Genomic DNA, 18,072 nt, shown 5'->3' with positions numbered 1-18,072 from the left:
GGGAAAGAAACCTAATTATTTATGGCCTAAATAGTTAACCCAGTGCTTACATTTATGCTGTGTGGCTACAGGGCCAGTACATATATGTACGTGTATATATATGCTTAGTTAGGTAACATTATTAGATTAACCCTCAATTTTACAAAATGAAAACTTGTGTTTGCAGAGACTGAATGTCTTATAAACCTAGTGAAATTCTGTGGATGACTCCATTACATCAGAGAACCAGAATTCCCAGTTGAATCTCATATTCCCTGTTGTCATACAGAATCCACATGCTGATGGAGACAGGCTCAGGGTCAGCACTGCCCCGCAGGCTGCAATAGTGTTTTTTTCTCTTGAAAGGATTACTTTACCTGAATATTTTGGCATGATTTGAGGGTGTCTGACTTTCTACCAAACAGAATTTTCTTTCATATATATTTTAATCACTGTTTCTGTCACTGAATAGAAGGCTAGATTATTATATTTTTAGTACTGAAAAAATAAAAATACAAGGGTAAATAGAGGTGAGTCCAGGAAACAGACACTCAACAGTCAACAAAATCTAAAGTAATTACTTTTCTAAATCCATAGAAGAAAATGTTTGATTTACATGCTTGCTATCAGGAATTCATTGCTACAGCTTTTTGTTTTGTTTTTGGTTTTGGTATTTTGTGGGTTTTTTGTTTGTTTGTTTGTTGGTTTTTTGTTTTGTTTTGTTTTTTGGGTTTTTTTTTTGCCTAAGTTCCTTTAATTGGTCTTGACTTTCCAGGTGTCTGAAAATATAGCAAAGTCTGTGAGATGGGAAAATTGGAAGACATTCTCAGTCATATAAACCACAAAATGTAAGTGTTTTACAGTCAGAATGCTGCACATTGTTGAAAAAGACAATAAAGCAAAGCCAAAATCCAAAGAAAGCCATCCCCAGCTCTACAGGCCCACCTTTTAATGGCATTTTGGGGATGTTATCTGACATCTTCTGACTGCTTATATCTGGTGCAATATGTGTTTATGATGCACTTGGACTTTTTAAAGTACTTTAGCTGTGTGCACTTCATGCACGAAAGCTTTTCAGTGAATCCTTTCATGGGAGACATATTGTTACTTAGCTCAGAATCTGACTATCTATTCTTCTGCTTCCTTCCTTGTTTTAGTTGCACACCCTAGTAATTCATTTCTGGAAACCATAAGATTGCTTTAAGCTTATGCTGTCAAATGGTGAAAACACTGGGCCAGCCTTCCTGTTCTAGAAATACTTCTAGTGTCTAATCACAACAGTTTTGTTTTATTTAGTTTTCCATGTAAAGGGAAAAAAGGGAACAAATCCTGGGCCAGTATTCTTGGTAATTTTTGTGTATGTGTACTGTGCTAAGAAATACTTTAAAATTTTATTACTTAAGACTTAAAAATTTTGTTAAATATTTTGAAAATATCAAAACCCCCATTTAGAATCTAAATGTGAAGATATGAATGAATAAAATAAATTACTGATCTGAAAAATAGTTTCAGCAAGCAGAATACATGGCACTTGGTAAACGTCAAAGAAAAAAATACAAGAAAAGTATAATCTGACTTTGTAGGACTAATACAGAGGGGTTATATGGAGTGTACTCCATATATTTGAATGTTTTCAAATGGTGCAGTTCATATCCAAACTATTTTTTTTATCTTGTGAGCAACTTGTGAGAGAGTCTCTCCTTTAAATTCAGTCCCTTCAGGTAAATAAACATATGCTTGCATGTCAGTATTTACTTTCAAAATGGTTGCTTTTTGCGAAGACACTTTTCTGCATTCTTCAGGTACACTAACTCAGCAGTTTGTAATCACTTGCAGTTGAAGAGATGTGAAGGAATAGAGGTACCTGAACTGGCTTTGGCCTGTGGCACATCAGCAGTGTGAGCAGGATAGGAGCTTGGCAGGGCTGCAGAGTTCAGCTGGGAAGTAAAACAAACACTCATGCTGCCAGTTTGCACAGAGCTCCAGCCTGCCATAGCAAGCTATACTGATATTTGAACACTATAATTTAAAGTAAACAAAATATGCCCACAGTGGGCTGCACTGTAACCTCTTTGATGCTAAAAGACATCAGAATAAAGGAACTTTTTATTTTGCAGGTGCAGGAGATGAAATGAGTCAGCAGTGGCAGTGCACTTTGAGTTCCCCTTGGAAAAAGTATTGTCTTACAAGCTGCATTTTTGGGAACAGGTTTTTTCTGTAAGAATATTTTTCATATTTGACTGAACTGTGAAATTGTATTATTTTATATGAAAATCTGCAGGCAGAGTGGAAGGAGGCCAGGAAGAAAGGGAGAGGGTGGTGTCAGCCATCTAGGAACTCTGTGAGAATATGCTGAAAGTATGTGAGAAGTTTTTGTGGATATAGGTTATTAATGCCTGTTTACTCAAACTGTATAACAGCCCATGTTCTAAATCTTCTATTTCGTTGGCAATGTATATTTTACACTGAAATGCACCAGGCTGGGGAAGGATGATAGGCCCAGCAAACACCCTGAGAAAATGGTGCCTGACTGAGCTGATTCTCTTGCTGCCTAAGATGAGCTTTTTTCTTTACAAACCTTTACTGTTTAACTCCAGCGGTCACCACAACTAGGTTACAGTCATGCAAAAGGAAGGGCACTTGGAAAATGAGGAGCTGGAGAGACTCAGAAAATGGTAATAGGGCAGTTCATTAAATTAAATATATCTTGTGAGAGGCTCATTTTAAAGTTTGTGAAGAGAGAGAAAGAAGATTGGAATTGCAATGGGAATGCTCTATTGGGGTCAAGAACAGTCACCCTTTCTCAGATGCAGAGGGAACTGTGGATCCCCCAGTCTGACTGACAGAATTCAGTTGCCGTAGTTTGGGGAATGCTCTGATAAAGGCTACGGTTGTAGAAAAGGAGGACATGCTAATGACCTCGAAAATATATTTTAAATTATATGTAGCCTCTTTAAATATCTTCAACATATTTAAAATTTGCTTCAATTTCTTAATCTCCATTGTTCAGGTAATACTAAATCAGCACATAAGTGCAAGCTCAGAGTCTTCGATCTTGTGTGTGAGGCTGCAAGGACACAGATGTCATCCATCTTTCAAGTTCTGATAAGCAGTGTACTGTTGGGCTGGGTTCATGTGGAAATCAGGAAGGTTTCTCAGCTTCTTCTAGTGCAAAGGCAAGAGCAGTGCCTCAGAGCAACACAACTTTTCTCGGAGTTAGTGTGGCCATCAGTTGTTATAAAATACCTATTTATCAAGAAACATGGAACTAAGGGGATTTTGTAGGTCATTGAGTATGTTTTCTACTACTGGAGGCAGCGAGGATACCTTTCAGAAGCCAAACAAATATTGTCCCAGAATTTTAATTGACCACCTGATTGCTTTCTCCTAGGAACCCAATTCTGTTTAAGATAGAATATTTTCCTTTTTGGATAATTGCCAGAATACTGTTCTTTGCACTACTTGGCATAAGACAAAGATGTTTTCTTTGGTTCTTGTGGTTCATGTACCTCCTGTTTTTCTTAGTTTTCTTTCTGCTAGATTTTATTCAGATTGACTGCTAGGACTTCTCACTGTCTCTTAAATTTTCTTGTCTTCATGATGCTAATCAATACCTATTCTAATTATTTCTCTCCTTTGTTTATTATCAGCATTAATCTGGAGGTGAATATCTGTCTAGCTTGGTCTGTAATCTTTTCTCTGCAAAAACTTTGCCTTTTTTTTCTCTTGGAAATTTGAGATACTGATAAATCTTGAGCATGCTTTTATATCTTGCATCATTTACATGAGATAGAATTTAGCCTTATTAAATACAATATTAGCTGCCAAGAGTAGCGTACATATATGCATACACATTATTACTGTATTATTATTTCATAAGAGTGGGCTCATTTTATGCCCATGCTTCTATGAGCTCAACAGTAGAGATGCAATGGTCACCAATGCTGATTCAGACTCAGGAAATCAAGTTTGTTTATTGCTGAAGTCTTCATTTTGAAAATATTAAAATGCACAGTAGAAAATACAAGACTGTTCTGGTTCTGGGAATTATTTCTTATTAAAAAAACATTGCCTGGCTGTCCAAGAAACTAAAGCAGTGTAAGGTTCCTCTCTGCAGCTATTTTGTACTTTGAAATAAGATGTGGTAAAGGAACTGTCTTCCCAGAAGAATGCTTCTTCAGCATTCTTCTGAATGCTGCCTTGTTTTCCACCAAGGTAGCTAGGATCACTTCCCTGTGCCCTAAGTGCAAGAACATGTCTTTGGTTCTACTTCCAAAATGTTGCTTATGAGCCTGTATAAAGCTTAAAGCAGTTGGTGCTATACAAAGAAACTATGTGTGAGACAGAACATTTCTCTCAGAATGTTAACAGTGTGGGTATTTGATATGGTTCTGCTGTTGCAAACGATGTTTATTTTATGCTTTTGGTTGTGTGGAGTTTTTTGCAGTACTGCTCTGAAGCATAGCATTGGGACAGGAGCTGTAGGATGACTGAAGCTAGTGCATTTCTTCTACAAAAAGAATTTACAGCGAATATCTTTAAACACATCACCTATATTTGAACTGGGCTGTCAACATAAACAAATATGTTAGGAAGCTTTTGATTTTTTAATGAGTTTCTCAAATCAGTCTGAGTTCAGTGAAAAAAGTCTAATTTGTCAAGAGTCCCTACGGAACCTCTCCATAACCTGCAGGTTTCCCCCAAGATCCTCAAAAGCTGTGTAGGCTGCCAAGCAAAGCTGATTCCAAGGGAATACAATAAATTTGCAGCAGTATATTGCTTTCACTTCCCTCTTTGCTTCTTTTTTTTTTTTTTTTTGGTGATATTTTAAGTGGGAATTGGGCATCTTTTTTCATATATGACTGGTAGATTCAACAATCAGAATATGTCTGTTCCTCCATCTTAGTGTTCAAGTTTTATAGATGTTTGGCTTGAAGCTGGGTATGAGAGTCAAACCCTTATATTTTATTCAGACAAAGATGTCCATTGACTTCAGTAGTTTTTCTCCTGCAATGGACAGAAACTGTGAAAACCTGAGAGTTTAGTACAGTTATGTAATTCTAAGTGCCACCTCTATGTTTACTGTACCCCTTGGATGCATAAAGGGGCTCCATGGTTATAAAAGGATAAAGTGGCTCTCAACAGGCGATCCTCTTGCCTGAGTGGCTGCAACTGAGCAAGTTTCTGTAATTGTCTGTTAGTATGATTCTCTCCCAGCCTGAGATTTTTTGCTCTGACTTATATAGCATAGCAAGTTTTGCATACTTCAGGGTGTATATAAATACATACCCTAGCTGTCTGCCCAAAATTTAATGTGTTTGAAAGAAATTTTCTCCTTTAGTGTCTACTTTTTTTTTTTTTAATCGTCCTTATGATTCAGTTAATTTTTACACATATTTGTTTGGGTTCACATTCAAGAACCCTTGTAATTTGTGTACTAAGGTTTAGTCCTTTATAAAGGAAAGAACAGTAGCAACCTCAACATGCCAGTGTTGAAAATTATATTTGGTTTCCTATAACAGGACTGTGAATCATGTTTAATCTTTCAAATTTTAATGCTTCCTGATAGGAATAGTATTGAGGGTAGGGGTGTGGTTTTGAAAAGATACGTAAATGCTTCATTTTGTGCAACAGTAAGGTCTGTGGTTTGAAGCACCTTGGGAAGAATAATTTGAAATTGTGATGAGTCCATGCTTTCCTCTAATGCTTTATAACAATTTTGATACAAAAAGTCGTTAGATTGTCTCAGCCCCTATGAAATATTCCAAGTGAAGATACACCAGCTGCATTCTCTCAGGGCTGATTATTTTCTTTGGGTAAAGGGCATGTCACGCAGTGCTTGGATATGACTTGTCATTCATATATGCCACATGCCCCTCACAAACAATTACGAAGAATTGTATCTTTCTGTGGAGCTATAATACACCAGGGCCTAGGGAAAGAAGATACATACTCTCTTGATGTTCACAATGAATATGTGAGAGCTGTGAAGAATGCCTTATTGCTCTAGGCAGGTAGCTTAAATGTCAGATGATAGAAAGTTATAGAAAATCAGCCTATTTTCTGTTATATCTCTTCCTGCTCTGAAAGAGAATTTCAGCAAAGATAAGATGGGGATTGTTTTAGACAAATCAAATTATTCTAAATTTACTTCAAGACCTGAACAACACTGTGTTCCATTCCAAACCAATTGTCCTCAAAATGGAAGTTAAAATGCCTGGTGGCTGGTGTCAGTGCCTGCAATATATTTTGAGATACCTTGCTCTAATAAGGCATATTCATTTGTGAGAAATCTTTGTGTTGCTGTTTTCTTCCTTTGGCTGCTGGTCACCATAGGTGGACATCTATCCTCATGTTCTTAAAGATGACCCTGAGAAAATATTCCATATGAATGCACTGGTTATTCAAGATTAGCTAGTCTTTGCTAACTCTTTGCATTATTTCATGAATGAGATTTCTATTGATCTGATAGAAATGTTGGATCAGTTTCTCTGCTGCTACAAAAAGGTACTACATTTCTGCACACTATGACTCCTTCCTGGCTTTGTTCAGTTTAACCACTCACCGTGAACTGACATTCATACCAATCTGCATGAGTTGTAACCATGCCCCTGTCGCGTCAGTAACTTGCAACTAGACACTTCTCCAACATTCCTAAATTTATTATTGTAGCCCAGTGTCATGATTTAATCCATGAGAGCAACTGATGCCGTTACAGCTGTTTGCTCACTCCTGCCCCTGTAGAATGGGGGAAGAGATCTGGAAGGGTGAAAGAGAAAATTTTTCATTTGAAATAAAATCAGTTTAATAACTGGAATTCAATGACATTAAATTAAATTGGAAGTAGTAGTAGTAGAAATAGTAGTAATAATAATAGTTTGTACTGAAAAGGAAAATGAAAAAGATATGGAAATAAAGGCAAATTATGCAGATTAAAATAATTGCTCACCCCCAATCCACTGATGCCAAGCCAATGCCTGAGCAGTGGCACTTCTGCCAACTGCCCCCCATGCTGAGCATGATGCCACGTATATGGAATATTCTTGTGGTCCTTTGGGATCAGCTGCCCAATAGATTGGATCCACATCAGCTGTTGGGAAGAAAATTAACTCTACCCCAGCCAAAACCAGCAGAGTCAGCAATCCCTAGGTAATGTGGTTTTGTGGTTTTCATCAGAAAGTATTAGGGATTATTACCTTGAATCCAGTAGACTTGTCTGCTATTATAAGCCTTGGGAGCATATCTGTTTCCCATTTTACTGTCACAAATTCCCCATATTGCCCTCATTTGACATTCCAATAGAGGCAATGTTGTCTACAATTCCTTTGTAAGGGTGCCTTGAGTGAGCTAATATTGTCTAGAGCTCATTTGTAAAGATGCTTACATGAAGGTGCTACAAGACAGTGATCAGGCTAGTTTAATCCTTCAATGGAATCAGTGTCCATGAATAGCAAAATCTAGAGAAATTCAAATCTTAAATAATATAGGGAGGTGATGCAGATAAATATTTGGATGTGCAAAGGTAAGTGGAGACGAATGGTAACTGTGAGGTTATATCAGATGACTAGTAGAAGGTAAAGGGTTGTCTGCCTTCTGTGATTGAATCATATCAAAAGTTTGACTAGATAAACTTTGGCAGACACTAGAACTGCTGTGCAGTTTTATTAAAAATTTTAAGAATTTCTAGGAACAGAAGCACTATATCCATCAACAGTGAGGGAAGCAGGCATCAATGCTTGTGCATTCTCTACTAACTCTTGAACATGCCATGACATACTTCTGCTTATTTATTTTAAGACAGAACATGAGTTGGAGTTAGATCTTTATTAGGATGAAAAGACTATGATACTATATTAAAATCTATTTACTGGTTCTGTGTCTAAGCTTAATGGTTAGCTGAGAAAGGAAATCTATAGCTTAAGGAGAATACTTAATTTCCTGAGAGTTACACTATACAAGGGAGTTTAATATGTGCTTCCAATCAACTTCAAAAAGAAGCCGTTCTTAGAATGACAGCTATATGACACTAATATGCCTACTTAGTCATATCTTCAAATATTCTTGATGTAAATAACTTCCACAGACATTTTGTCACTCAGTTACAGGCACTATTTTAAAGGAATTTGATTATTTCTGACAATGAGAGTTGTACCTTAAAAGCAAGTTGTAGCTTATAAGCAAACTGCCAAACCTATTTCAAAACAACTTTAGTCAATGACATAATATAATTTATTTGTTTTATTTTTAAAATCAAAAGCAAGAAGACAGTATTTAAATATTGAGATGAATATGCTGTATTTCAGAGAATCTGAAAGCACAGGAACTTCTGATTATTATGAGTCATTATGCTGTGTAAAATGTTTAGTTTAGTAACTCATTTAATTAGTCTTATACATGAGTACATTTTTCATTAATGTTTATAATTATGTCCTGGATACTGTTTGTAGGAACAAGCAGTATATTTTAGTGCATGAAAATTACTAAGTTTAGGGGCAGGGGCCCACAGGGGTGATGGGAAGTCATCTTCCTGTTGTATAATCCTTCCTTCTGGTCTGAAATAGAAATAATGTGTTAATGCTATGACAGGTCCAAATTTACTTTGATTTTATCAGGTAATTTCAAAGGAAAGTGGGTTTGACACTAACAGAATAAATACTCCCTGGATTTGTATCCAAGGAGGTTCAGTTTGACTATAAATATTATTATAGAAAATCAGTAGCTGTCAGTATTCCTTGGATATTGGTATTGTATTATTTTGAGTTATACTGTATATTCATTTGTGTTTGGTCAGAGCTGATATTAGTCCACTCACTCAGCAGTCCAAAGGAATGGAGAGGTAAACAAAATTACTCTTTTTTAATGAGTTTATTCAGTTCATGATCGTCCCCCAGTCTGTGAAAATAAGGTAGGACTCTTAGCTAAAAAATAATTTGTCAGTTAAAAAAAGATCTTTTTAGTTTTCCTCTCAGAAGTTCAGGATATTATTCCCATGTTGTATGTTCTGTCAGTCTGGGAGCTGTTTTCCAATAGACATCTTGAGTAGCTGGAAATATTTTAATATTAGTTTGTTGGCTTTGATCCAACCAAGATGATAAAAGTAGGTAGAAGAGAGATGCAAAGAAAGAAGGAAATAATCTGGCTTCATTTCAGGCTATTAAGTATTTGGCTTGATTCCAAATAGTTAAATTTCAGATGGGCTAATATACTTCACCTCCACTAAAGGAAAGGCAAATTTAAGTAAAAGAAAGGCAAAATTTAGGGTAAGATTACCTCCTCTTTTTCATTGGAATTATTTTTAAATAATCTGGAATGAAAAATAACGAAGTGAGACATTCTTACCCCTTCTGTAATAAAAGTTTGGGGAGTTGCCAGAGATGTCTTAGGTACTTTGATTCACCAGCTGAGATGGCCTGCCAAGCAGTGACCTCTGAAATGTTCAGAGCTGAAAGTTAACCTCCATCATTGCTGTATCTGCCTCCTGCTTTTTTCTGTGAAGAACAGGAAGGTCAGGTAACACCATGTATATCACACTGTAGCAGTCTGAAACAACTCACTTTGGCTTGGGGCTCTCATGCAAATGCTTTCATAATGTTTGTTGAGGGAGTTTGGGTTTGCATTCAAAACTACAACCTTTGAATACAAGTTTATGGCTTGAATAAATTCAAACTCTTTAAGCACAGCTTGTTCATAATTGTGAAGTTTCACTTTGCTCCCAAGCCATGTAGAACTGTAAGTTGTGTATGATTACGATCCAGCAATAGGAACCATGAATCATTTGCTCCAGTTTTATAAGTCTTTGATGTGAGACTTTTGTTGGATATGATGTGCTTTTTATAGTTTCCGGATCTGTTCCAAGCTGTCCATGTAAAAAGGCATGGCTTGAGATTATAAATCTCTAAAAGACATAGATCTGTGTCAGTTCTAGCTACCTATAAGAACACAGTATGATTCCTTCTACAGGAGGAACCCAGCCAGATCTGCAAATAACATCTGATTCAAGGGGACAGATTTTCCTTGGAAGCACTTGTATCCATGGTCTGGAACCAGGTGCCTTAATGTGATTGGATAGGTGCCTTAATGTGATTGGATAGCTGGGATGCTGCACACAGTTGCAAGTTATTTTCAATCAGATAATTAACAGGAAGATTCATTTGTCAATAACTGTTAAATGCAGAAAATTGCTGCTGAACCATTGGTGTCTGATGGAGTATTTCTCAGTATGTGGTCAGAGAAGCACTGACTGCCTCTGGCAGAGGAAGACTCTGGTTTCTTTATCAGAATTTGGAATCTTCATGGTAGATGTTCCTATTACCTTGCATTATTAGTGACCTCTGAAAGCTAAATAGAAACCAATGCTATTTCACACATAGCTATTCTCTTGAAAGATTTAAAGAAAGTATCTTCAGCTAAATAGGGGAAAATTTCTGAATGATATCAGTGCTTAGGAGAAAAATATATGCAAAAATTATGTTAATTGGAGGTCTGGTTATAATTTTAAATTTATCTTTTAGGACCACGCCAAGTATTTTCTTCTTCAATCAATTACATGGATATGAAAAAATTTTCTGTTTTCCATTTCAAGATCAAATGATCTCATAGGTTTTGGCAACTCTACCTCAGGTTAGTAAATGTCTCTTGTTTCCAGAAATATATTCACAACCAGGAGCATCAAAGAAAAAGTTAATTGCAGAGGTTAATTCCTGAAGGAGACAACAAAGGTGATGTTACTAAATATTTTTGATTACTGGAAATGTATTTTGAAAACTTTATCAACTCTAACCATTTGATTTTGACTTTATCTACAAACCCAGATGGCCTATTTGGTGCAGCCAAACAGAGAAATTGGTTGAGAACTGTAATTTTGCAAACTTGTTAAATATGAGAATATTTTTTCAGGGCTGTGTGCAGCTGTGGTGAAAAAATGCAGAATTGTTTACAGTCATTATGTGTTGCAGATGGGAGCCTGAATTCTTGCAGCTTCCCAGTTCCCAGTCAGAGCAATATGGAACATTACCTTTCATTTATAATAGTACCACTACCACATGTTTTATTTTCATTTAGCAAGTAAATATATGGTTTAGAGTCCACTGCCATTAGGAAAAGACTTCAGTTACCTTGGCATGGGAACCTTAGTTCATGTCATTGAGGACCAACTTACTCTGAGTTAGGACAACATAATTTGTTCCATATAATTCAGGTGAAGGATGTTCATAATCTAGGGAGGAAGCACTCTTTGGTGAACCAGTGCAAAGCACAGGCATGGTAACATTATACACTAAACCACTGAACTGTTGTGGTTTTGAACTCTGTATAAGAACTCCTATAGATTAGGACATAAAAACATAAGGGTTAGCAGATGTGCCATGCTTATGGTTTGCATAGGAATTACAATTTCAAAGAACTAAGAAAATATATGCATTTAGCATATAGTTATTTGGTGGATACAACTTCAGAAATGTTTTTAATTTGTATACTGTCTATCACTGTATTTATTTCTGGCTGTATTTTAGCATACTGCTAAAGCCCTGTATAATGTGTATATTATTAGTGGTGTGGTGCTTTTAAGAAAAGGATAAAACCAATTTTAAATTTTCAGTGCTTCTGAGTACTCTGTTCATTGTGAAGTTGGAACACAAAATGTCCATTTTGCTTTGATCAAGAGTGTCATGTTGTCTCTCTCTATATTTTGACTCTATTTTGTTGTTGTTTGGATTTCTTTTTCTGTATGTAGTTAACTCCAGGGTAGTAAAGACAGTAGTAGACAGATGGCAACCATCAAAGAAATAATTAAGCATTTCCTTTAGAGGCTGTAGAGCTGTTCAGAATATCACTTCAAGGCTAAGAATAGCACAGAGAATTTAAATTACAGAGCAGTGTTGAATTTTTGTGCTCTGCCTCTACAGTTTTCTTTCCTTCGTTTAGGAGGATCCTATGATTATTTGAATCCATAAGCTGCTGGAAAACAATTGATGAAGTATGAACTCAAGACAATGTTATCTGGGGACAGGGAAGAATAAAGGCCCTAGGAATCAGAAAGACAATGTTTCTTTCTCATTATTTTGGGTCACTGAAGATTACATCTGAAAAGGATAATCTCAAATAGGTATTTCTAGATTCACATATGGAGAAGTAGGACAAGAGATTATTTAACAGCACAACACAAAATTTGTTGGTTAGGGTAGCTGGTGCCAAATACTCAGTGTACTTGGCAATAAATTGCTTTTTATCTAGCTTAATCTCCTTGCTAAAAACTAGCATAACTAATGCATACTCAAAAAAAAAAAAAAAAAAAGAAAAAAGACAAAAAAAAGAAAATGTTCCTTCTTGGATGGAAACTGATTAAAAATAGCATCTCTTCCCAGACTCTGGAGCCAGGAAATCAGGTAACCAGAGGAGAGGGCTATCTGTAAATGCCTCTGCTTTTTCAGGGTCAGAAAGTTCCCTAGGACCTCATAAAGCCCTGTTGTTTCAGTAAATGGGAAGTCAGCTAATAAACATGCCAGGGTTAGAAAACATACATTTGTGAAGAAATAGATTTTAAGATTGAGGAATTAATATGTCATTGGCTCAATGAGAGCCAATTTTAAAAAAGTCATTTGTCATCCAAAATATTACTATGTTGCCTCTGGAAGAGTTCTGCGATAGGGTTGTAGTTAGACAAATACCTAGGTTTTTGCCAACACAGCACAAAGACAACAGCCTCAAAACTCTGTCTTTGAATCTCATACAGTAATAGATTCATGTGACTTTAATATGTTTTATGTTAAATAGTCCTGTAGAGTTAGCCAAAATACTGTAGAATTCAGTGACTGCATAATAGAAATAATGCAGTCGTTTATATTTTGACATGTACAAAGATAGTTACAAGATGTAATGCTGTGCAAACCAGACTAACAAGGAATAGGAAAATATTCAGCAAATTTAACATTTAATGTTCTATTGATTCTATAAGTGTTCTGTTTTATTACCTAATATGATATACTCAAGATTTTTCCTTGAAAAGTGTGAACAGATCTATCGCAAATGTCCCTGAAATAAAAGTGTAAGTTTTCTCCTGTGGTGAGCAAGAAATCTTAAATTTTGCTATACAGTCTTCCTGAATTGGTAGAAACTGGTGTGCAACAAAAAGCCAAAAGTTTAAAAAAAGTGAGTAGCTCAGTAGACTCATGGACAGCCCCACTTCCAGCAGCTGACATATTCTCAACAGAAAAGAGTTGCAGTGGGATTGTTTTTTCATTAGTACCTCTGTCCTGGCAAACAAAGAAGTAAATTGCTTAGTGACTCACCCTGCAGCTTGATAACATATGAACGAGGTGTGAGGTCATGTTCTGCCATCCTTAAAGTCAATACCTAACCTCATAGGTATTTATTTGCTCTCTGAAGGTGATTATGATCTGCATTACAACACCAACACTGCTAGTTTTAAAACAGAAAATTAAATTATTAAGTTATTATACACATGTAAAAAACTCATTACACAGTTTGTCCAAGAAGAGAGCACTTCAGGAGCTCAAATGTTTCAACTAAAGATGATATGTGCAACTTCCTGCATCTTTAGTTTAAAAAAGCGGCTTTTGAAGCAGTTTTAATAGCATCATAGTTGTATGAAAGATTCAGAGAAAAGATTTATAATTTGCAAGTCTTAAATGCCTGGAAAATGTATCTGGAGCTTACAGGCATCTCCATGATGAATACTCAGGCTGAAAGGAGATTTTAGTCTCCCTGTGGCATGCACAGATAGAGCTGTGATTCTCACTGAATATTTGTTGTGCTGCTTTCATTTTGTTTGGAAGAGTGTGGATAGATAGCAAAACACTGTTCCAAAATTAAAAGCTTAGAAGACCTTAAACTGACTTCTTAAGTCCAAATAATAACAAAGCAACATTGAAGGCCTGACCTCCCAAACTCAATAAGCACAGTGCCAAATAATCTTGTACAGTATAGGAAAACCAAAATATTGAACCTTATTTTAGCTCTGCTCTGACAGATGCACTGCAGCCTTAGGCTCAGGAGCTTTATGTGCTTTTCTGCTCATGAGTAACATTCAGCTCAAGCTTGTGGGGGAAAAAAAAAAAGAAAAATAAATCTGTGTCCACAAGTGGAGGTCCCCTTGCTGCGGGGCAGTGCAGACTCTTGTACAGCTGTGGCAGAAGATGCAGAGTGCATTGCCCTTTGGGATTTCTTTGCCTGCTTGGGAAAGGATGTCAGGAACTAGATAGAGTCGAGTAGTGAAGTAGCAGTCCCGGGAACACCAGTGCTTTGCTGGTGAAGGCTGACAAGAGGTCCATGCCCCTCCTCCGGCCTTTGTTGTTTACAACAAGATTGGATGTAACTCTATCACTTCAAGTGATTGGGCCTATGTGAGTTATGTCAATACAAGGTTATATGCAGTGAAGTAGAAAATAGAAACCTATATTAGACCTAAAGAAAAAGATCGGTGAGGACTTAATTCCAATTCCCTTCAGAAAAGGTCCATCTTAACTCACCCCTGAGTCTGGGTACCATGGTATGGACTACTCTCAGCACAAATTTAAGAGATAGAAATTTTTTTTTCAGATTTAGATATATTTGGTGAATTGCTAAGGCCATTTTCTGAGTTATGGAGACAGCCCTAAGGACTGTGTTTGATTACCTAAATGCACTCTCATCTCTCTTGGATGGAGAGACAAGTTAAATGTTCTTGGACCAAGTTACCTGTGGTGAACTTCATCTGAGTGCTGTCTCTTCATTTTGAGGGTACTTGACTTGCAATGAGTCTTTATAACAAAGTGCTAATTGCGAACAGTGTTTGTAGTGACATAAATATGTCTGTTTAGGGCGGTAATCTGGGAAATATTCCTACTTAAAAAAGCTTGTATGCTAGGAAGTTTGTGTTCTGACAATGTGGTGCTTTTATGAGGATAAAAGTACAATGGGAACACTTGGCTGCTCCTCTGTAAGTTATGCAGCATACATAATGCTTTTTTTGTAAAATACTACATTTTCCTTCGTTTAATAAAATGGCTAAAAAGTTAAGTCAGCAGATACAATAGAATGAACTGTTTAGTCTTCTGCTTTGTCAGTCCATGTGTAACTTTCTGCTTTACATTTTGTAGTTGGATTGCTGTTTATTTAGTTGAAGGATGTTAGTTTGCAGTGAAGAGCAATGTTTTGCTCTTAGTATGAAATTGAGGAAATAATATAAAAACTCAAAATTATTTAAATAATTAAATGGGGATGCTTAAATTAAAAAATGCATACATATCTGGAAATCAGATGTCAGAAATTTATTTAGAATTTCATATTGGCATTAAAAATTGTCACAATGAAGAATTACAAATATGATATGCAGGACTTTAGTATATCTTCTATGTGATAAAATTCAAATGCAATTACTTCAGGACACCTTTGTACTTAAAATTTGTCAGGAAGTTTGTGGGACAGAGCAAGAGGAAGGTTTGCATTCCTTTCAAAGTGAAAATGGATTATAATGCTTGGTGGGATTTTTATCCAGAGACACTTGCAGTCACTAGCCTTGTCAGGATTTTTTTTTTTAATCTGAGTAACTGGAACTGTGGCTAACAGTGTATACAGTTGCTAACAACATTATGATGGCAGAACTAGGTGTTGTCAGTATTATCTATTATAATACAGATATTTCTAGAGCTGTGGGTACAGAGGGTGGTGTGTGATCGATGAAGGATGAGATGACCTCAGAGGGATGTGGATTTTTTTTTCTTGTTGAGGCAGGGAGACACTGCCACACTGTCTCTGATTGTTTTCCCTAGGTTTTTGGCACAGGCTTGTCCAGGCAGCAGAGCCATTTGCAGCATGAAGAACTGAAAGGATTTGGCATTATCAAAGTGTTTATGGAGGCAAAAGTCACTGCCACTTTGTCTGGGTATAGCACAGAGCCTGTCAAAGGTGGCCCCAGATAAGGTGAACTGATGAGAAGCTGAGAGCTCATCTGTTCCCATACACATCTGAAATTCCAGGAATGTTATATCAGTGTGCTCTACCTTGCTTGAGAGGACAGCAGGAAATGTTGCAGAATTTGTTAAGCTTACGAAAGGTTACATTCAGTTGGGATAGTGTACAGCTTTATCATTTCATGTTCTTGTGAAAGAGTAACTTGCAATGCTGGGAGACTTCAGGCCTGGAGCATTACATAAAATACTTGACAAAGAATGTTAATACTTGTCTTTTCTGTTCTGGTCAGTTGTCCTTAAAGTAACTCCTGCAGACTCCATCTGGACATCCTTATGTGACTTTGAAAAAGTCAGCACTATAAACTTCATCTGACTGTTAATTTACTGTGTGGTTTTTGTTTTTTTTTTTTTTTTCCTTCTCCAGACAGATGGAATAGTAAGAAAATCCCCTTTGCTGCCAAGAAACAAGAAAAATGATGATATCATATTCAGGTGCTTTCCTCTATTCCATTTATTCTGCATTGCAATGATGTTATGAAGGGAAAGGTAAATACACATATTCTCTGACAAAGTTTCCCTGCACATGGAAGAATGAAGAAAAATAGGGGGAAAAATGTGTTGGAGGTTTTTCGTTTTGGTTTGGTTTTTTGTCCAGAGGGCTGCATTAACAGGACTTTCATATATAAGGTGCAAAGGTGGTTGTTCTGTTTTTCTTGTTGCATGTGACCCTTCAGATGGACAAATATATTGTACGTGGATCTTAACCTTCCAACAAGAAAGAAGGAATAACCATGTTAAGTGACCAGCTTGTAGGTATCTCTACCTAGTCTTTTTTAAGTGGGATGATTCTTCCTCTGTGGTAGAACAAGCTTCCATTTCTTATGATTTTTTGAGGTGACAAGGCTGCTATCTTCCATAATGTATATTTCTGCATATCTGAGAAAGTAGTCATCACACTTCTATTCATGATCTTGACAGCTGACTGTTAATTGATGTTAGCTAGAAAATATTAAATCCATGGACTAGAAAACCCTCTGCAAGACATAGAAGGAGTTAATCACACATGCTGATATTATGAATGCTAGCCACATGTGGGTATGCTGGTAGATTTTGAGAAGTTTGGATTTTGCTCAAAGGCTCAACTTTGCTATAAGCCTAAGGCAAGAGTAATTTCCAATTTTTGCAAAAGGATGATCTTTTTAGCATTTCATATTGAATTAGTTACTTCCAAATTTAGATATATGCACATATCTAAACTCTTAACTCTGTTCTGAGGCTCTTTATGGGACTGCTACAGATGGAAAACCAATGTAACCAGCTTCCTACCTGTAGCCCTTGTATCCCAAAAAAGAAAGGAATAGTGGTAGCAAAGGGAAGTTGTCAGAAACTACATGTTCAGGAAATCACAGTAGCTGCTGCTGCTTCGTAAGAGCCAGTACAGTCAGCTGCAGCTCAGGAGAGCCATGGTTTAACACCAAACACTTGTCCAGAGTGGGTGTTTCAGAAAAAAGTTTTAATCTAAATTAAAATATCAGTAACTTGTGTTGACTAATGCAAATTATATAGGCTTGTTCTTTATGTCCTTGATAGTAATTGTATTACACAGTGCTCAATCTACAATTGCATTTTCAGTTAAACTCTAAACTAAAAAAATGCCCTCATTGTCTTGTAGATGACTTAACATCCTCCTTTATTGTCTTCTTTGAAGGAAGTTGTTTCTCAACAATTTTTCAGTCCATCTGGAGAAGAATGATTTCCTAAAGGTATCCACAGACTTCATTTAGATTTTAGGATCACTCTTCCCACAACTAATTGGAAATGGTATCTCTGTTTACCAGAAGACTGGCAGGCAAGAAATGCAGGCACATATATAAGAATAAAATGTAAAATCTCCTGAAAACCAACTGCTCTTTAAACACTTGTTTGTTTGTTTGTTTGTTTTTCCTAAGATGATGGCAACACTGATTTATATTTAACTTTGATTTATTCAGATATTGGTGGTGTTTTCCTTTCTTTTTTTTTTCTATTTGCTATGGCAGTTTCTCCTGAGATGTTATATATGCTATTTGTCCTAAACTGAACTGTAACCTTTTTCTAGTTGTTTCTGCAATTTTTCTGGCTATTTCACAATTTTTAAAATTCTATTCTCCAAAGCATTTACAGTTCTAATAGAATCATAGAATTT

At 36.4% G+C, this 18,072-nt stretch overlaps 1 long non-coding RNA gene across 1 annotated transcript; it reads left to right on the top strand.

Moving 5' to 3' along the window:
• Positions 1 to 10,550: 10,550 nt before the first annotated feature.
• On the top strand, positions 10,551 to 17,824 carry LOC110483748 (uncharacterized). The gene is made up of 4 exons (XR_013341596.1): positions 10,551 to 10,599; positions 16,312 to 16,379; positions 16,622 to 16,696; positions 17,560 to 17,824. It is a non-coding gene; the product is annotated as an uncharacterized LOC110483748 (long non-coding RNA).
• Positions 17,825 to 18,072: the final 248 nt, after the last annotated feature.

The sequence above is a fragment of the Lonchura striata genome, chromosome Z (genome assembly GCF_046129695.1).
Source record: "Lonchura striata isolate bLonStr1 chromosome Z, bLonStr1.mat, whole genome shotgun sequence".
NCBI classification, from domain to species: Eukaryota; Metazoa; Chordata; class Aves; order Passeriformes; family Estrildidae; genus Lonchura; species Lonchura striata.
The sequence above is the reverse complement of the archived record's forward strand: the minus strand, read 5'-3'. Positions and strand labels throughout refer to the sequence as shown.